This window comes from Tupaia chinensis, unplaced genomic scaffold (assembly GCF_000334495.1).
Source record: "Tupaia chinensis unplaced genomic scaffold, TupChi_1.0 Scaffold000146_1, whole genome shotgun sequence".
In the NCBI taxonomy this organism is placed as follows: domain Eukaryota; kingdom Metazoa; phylum Chordata; class Mammalia; order Scandentia; family Tupaiidae; genus Tupaia; species Tupaia belangeri.
The window spans coordinates 7,357,694-7,362,896 of record NW_006159616.1 but is presented as its reverse complement, the minus strand read 5'-3'; the positions used below and the strand labels follow the sequence as shown (position 1 = coordinate 7,362,896).

Here is a 5,203-nt window from a genome sequence, read left to right as displayed (position 1 = left end):
CTCTTGGGCCCGTGGCGGGCGGCGCTCGGGGGCCCCCCGCCGAAGCAACCGAAAGCTCCGTGGGCAGCCCCTCTCCCCAGGGACCCACCCAACGTTCTGAGTCCCAGGGGAGAGGTGAAGGGGAGGGGTGTGATATGTAAAATAGCTGCATTCCTGGGAGGGGAGAGGACCGTTCGACTTGGTTTGGGAGTTTTTCTTTGCACCCAGAAGGTGTAGAAGTTTCTCTCTAGAAGGCACTGCCAGTTCACTTAGGTGCATGATTGATTTGGCCTTTCAGGGGTTGTGGTTCTTTGATGACCCTTGTGAAAGTGGAGAGAAGCCTTTTGGGTCTCCTCGTGTTTGTGTGCGTTTACTGTCGCCTCCAGTGACATCTACCTTAAAAGTTTATGTGCGGCAAGGCAAGTCGCACGACCAGGGTAGAACCAGAGACCTGACTTTTCCCCAAGGGCCTTTTGAGGGTGTGTGTGAGTTCTGATAGGGTCCGGGTTGGTAAGGGCCATGCCTTTGACCCTCGGAGCAGCGGGTGTATCTCTGCAGGAATGTTGAAACTTGATTTCCAAGTATTTTCCGCTGGGTCAGCGTTTCTCTTACCATTGTTTATGTGTTTGCACTTAACATAATTGAGAACTTGAAAAATTCGTCCAGCAGGTGTTTAGTAGAATTCCTGTGCGCCGACCATTTTTCTTAAATTTTGGCTTGAGTAAGGATCGTGAGTTAAACATTTTATAGGGAGTAACAGGTGTCAGTCAGTTGAGTATGTACTCATTCTCCCAACATTTTTCAGTGTCTGCTATGGGCTAGGCTGGCTGTGTGCTTTGCAGTGACTTTGTGCCAGGGAATGCAAAATTTCCAGAAGAGGAGTTTATTGCCTACCACGAATGAGTGAATCATCCAGACACCCCTCATGCCACCCCCTGCAGAAAAAAAGCTTGGCCTACAATTTGAATGTGACTCAGATGGTTTTTCTTGGGCATGTTAACCTTTCTTTGGCTTTCCTCACCTATGTTGAAAGGTATATGAGTTGCTTGTGTTAAGGAAGAAAATGAAAGCAAACCAAAATAGTTTTTCAGAATGGGTGAGTTGTTTCAAGGTAGGCTAGACCTGTCCCCCATTTTACAGTTGAATAAACCCAGAGATTAAGCTTTAATTTAGGTCTTTCTGATGCTTGTCAAGTATTTTTTCTTCTGTCATTACTTTGGTAAAATTCTTAAAACATGCCAGATAAAAAGGTGGAACAACCTTGCCTCATTGACATCAAGAGTAGTTTTGCCAAAATGTAAGCTACCTTGTTTATTTTTCATTTAATTGAATTGTTGAAATAACCTGTTGAGACATTGTCCTCTTTTTATAGATGAGGACACTGAGATTTAGGGAGTAACCTGTTTTGCTCAATATCACACTGATAGTAAGCGGAGAACCTAGGATTAAAAAAAAAAACACTCAAAGTTGGGTTTTTCCCTCCACCCCCCACTGGCAATTTGCTGCTCCCCTACCTGGGGACCCCTATAGAAAACTGGGGAGTTGAGCATTAGTTTTCATTTTTAATATGCTTTCTTTGGGCTATATTGAAGGTTTCTTGAATTAGATTCCCTTTTGAACTTCACAAAGGATCTTGTAAATATGCACTTTGGAAGGCGAGATAGGTGAAAGACGATCACTGGGAACCTGACTGCCCACACGTGTTTTTTGCAGGTTGACAGTTGGGTATGTAGAAGACTTAGATTCAGTTTGCCCAGCTTCCCTTCTGGTGATGAGCCTTGAGTTTGATTACACCCCAAAAGAGAGAAAACTGGTGGGAGAGAGTAGCAAATATGGGTTGACTAATTCTAAAAGTGAACATTTGAGCACCCTATAATCCAGAGGCAGTTCCAGACTTTGAAAGTAGAGGCTTTTTGGGATCAGTGACCTTCCAACCCCCCCCCCCCCAATATTTTGACATCTTGCTAAAATGTGTTTCTTTGTTCATCTTGGTTGTTTCCTGTATAGCTCCAGGATACTCAGTATTGAATAGTATTGTGTCATTCAGGGAAACATTAACTTCAGATATTCTGTAAACAGGCTGCTTTTTGCTTTTAATTAGCATGGCGAATGCTTATCTGCTATAAAATTGTCCCTTTACCTGTTTCCCACCACCCCACAAAGGATTACATACCCAGTCAAAGGACAGTCAAGGGATATAACCCACATTTCACCAAGGAAATGCTTTTTAAAAAACATACACTGCCTTTGGACCAGCAGGTGGAGTGCAGGCTAAGGCACTGGATACCAAATGACTGACTGTGTAGTTCGAGTCCTGACTTGGCAACCTGAAAATCACGCTGGGCACAAGTGTGGGCGTGCCCAAAATCCTGAGATGAAACTGGAGAAGATGGGATTGTGGGGACCAGCAGACGGCATAATGGTTATGTTGCTAGACTGTCATGTAGTTGACCACAATTCAAGTCCCGGACCTGGTGGCTTAAACTCACACCAGGTGCCCCCAAGATCTCGAGAAAATGGAGTAGGGATTGCGATGTGGCCATCCTCCCTGGAGGGTGATTTCTCGCTCTCTCTCTGTCTTTCTGGCGAGCACACATGCCCTATAGCAAAAACCTACCCCCACCACACACACACACAGACACACACACACAAAAGATGGGGTTGTGGTATGGCCATCCCTGGGGGGGGGGATTCTCACTTTCCCTCTCTCTCACTCTTACTCTCTCTCTAGAGCACATAGGTACCCTATGTCATAGTCATTAGAAAGTCAGGACAGGGACCAGCAGGTGGCGTGATGGTTAAAGGCGCTGGACTCCCACATAGCCAACTGTGGTTCAAGTCCTGAATCTGGTGGCTTGCTTTCTCACTTTCCCTCTCTCTCTCTGTCTGTCTGATCAAACTGGAAAGTAACAATAATAATAACTAAAGTTAAAATAAAATAATTCTTAAAAAAAAAGGACATTTTTTTCTGTTTTTCTATGTAAAAAATGCATTATGACTTTTCAGACAACCCTGTGTGTTGTGTATATGCACAACACATATACATACACATACACATACATACATGTATATATATGTATACATATATATATATATATAATTTTCCTTTGGGAAAAACAAATGTGTTTAATTGGGTTAATATTTTTTTTTTTTTTGGAGAGATTTTCACTATAGGGCGTGTGCGCTCGCCAGACAGACAGAGAGAGACATAGAGACAGAAAGCGAGAAATCACCCCCCAGGGGGGATGGTCATGCCGCAATCCCTTCTCCTCCATTTTCCTCTCGGGATCTTGGGCACGCACGCACACGCACCCGGCGTGAGTTTTAAGCCACCGGGTCCGGGACACGAACTGCGGTCGACTACGTGGGAGTCCAGCGACATAGCCATTACGCTAACTGCTGGTTCCCAAATTGGGTTAATATTGATTCAAACTTTAAATCATGTTCTTAGTCTTAAGCACACCTTAAGAGACAAAGAATATTTTCACAGGTGTTTAATAGAAGGGGTATCTTTGTGCTCCACAACAAATCAGATTGACAGTTTGCTCGTTTTCTGATGGCTTGAAGCTAGATTATATGTACCTGTTTTCTTTTTAAGTTTGCTATAGGGCACATGTGCTCACCAGGGAGAGACAGAGATAGAGACAGAGAGAAAGTGAGAAATCCGCCCTCCCTCCCAGGGGAATTGGCCAGTTCACAATCCCTTCTCCTCTAGTCTCCTCTCAGGATTTTGGGCACGCACACACACATGCCCAGCGTGATTTTCAAGCCTCCAGGTTCAGGACTCTAACCACAAAGAGGATCCAATCCCCTTAACCTGCACACTACCTGCTGGCCCTGTTTACCATTTAGACAATAAATAAAGGTCAGGTCCATTTTGCTGAGGATGAGTTAACCCAGCTAGAGGAAGGGAGATGATGCATATCTGGAATCGGATTAGTGGTGGTCATAAAGCATTGACAACCTTCAATTCCTTGTATCTCAGAAGTTTCCTTTATTTTCCTCAAGGTCAGATCATATAGCTAGAGGGAATAAAATGTATCTTAAGTAAATTACAGGACAGCTGATTTTCTGGAATAAGAATTTAAATTTATGTTTCCTTTATACCCCTGAGAGCCCTTCATCCCAACACTGCCCCCTCCAAGATACTGTGTAAGTCCATAGGAAGGTGTCAGTAAGTGTGAAGACCTATTGTGTACCATGCACTGAGGTCCATCCAGCGGACGCGTCAGATACTCAAGGCAATAGTCTCTGTGGAAGAGGCATAGACTAGGTACCATAGCTAGGATTAGAGGTCTTACGGAAGACACGATGGCTACTTGAAGATTTGAAAGACCAGTTGAATTACACAGAGGTGAGTCTAGAAGGAACGGGTAGAGTGTAGGCAAGTGTTTGGGAAGGTAAAAGGGGGCTGTGAGAGAAGAGTGTGCAGCCTTGGGGGAGCTAGTATTTCCTTCTGGCTGGAGGGAGGAGGTTGGCAGGGCTGAGCGAAAGATGAGGCCAGAGAGGTATGCAGGGCCAGATTGGGAAGGGCCTCCTTGCACTTGGTTCTGGGAGCTTGGACTTTGTCTGGAAAGCAGTTGGAGAGCTTTGAAAACTTTTTTAAGCAGAGGAATGATACAGTTAAGATTTTAATTTTAAAGATAATAACTGGTTTACTTTTCTCTGTTTAAAGAACTCATTCTCCCAAAGTGTGAATGCCACCTCACTTTGGGGTCCTCAGTGCTTCCTATAGCACTGTATAATTGACTTGCATGGTGAGCAGAGGAACAGTTCAGTGGTTTCGAGGTTCAAGGCCAAGTGGGGCTGATTTCCTTATACCTGTCCTTACAGTAAAGAAAGCATTTGGAAAAAAAAAAAAGCATTTGAGGTTTGCGGTACCAAAAGGTACAGAGGCTGGTATACTGTCTGAAGGAGGCATGCCACATCACCGGTCTTCTTAGGGAAAGTCAAGACAAAACCTAGGAATTACGATGTCCTGAGAAGGGGCATGCTGTAGAACTGCTGGCCAGTATAGGCAGGTCATGCTAAGCAGTCTGTCTCTAGGACACTTGAAAAAGGTCTGTTGTACTGTGACTTCAAAGAAAGGATAATGAGCTTTTCACTAGTAACTTCTCCACTCTTTTCATTGAGGCTGCATAGGGGGCCTATTCCCAGCGTGCTCTGAGTAGTCTAGGGAGCTGCCATGGTTGCCCGGGCTGGAAATTTGGGCAGTCTCTGCCTT

At 44.6% G+C, this 5,203-nt stretch overlaps 1 protein-coding gene across 1 annotated transcript in view; it reads left to right on the top strand.

The window, feature by feature from the left end:
- Window positions 1-5,203, top strand: part of SZRD1 (SUZ RNA binding domain containing 1) — a 26,598-nt gene that overhangs the window by 830 nt on the left and 20,565 nt on the right. The gene's annotated exons all lie outside the window — the stretch shown is intronic.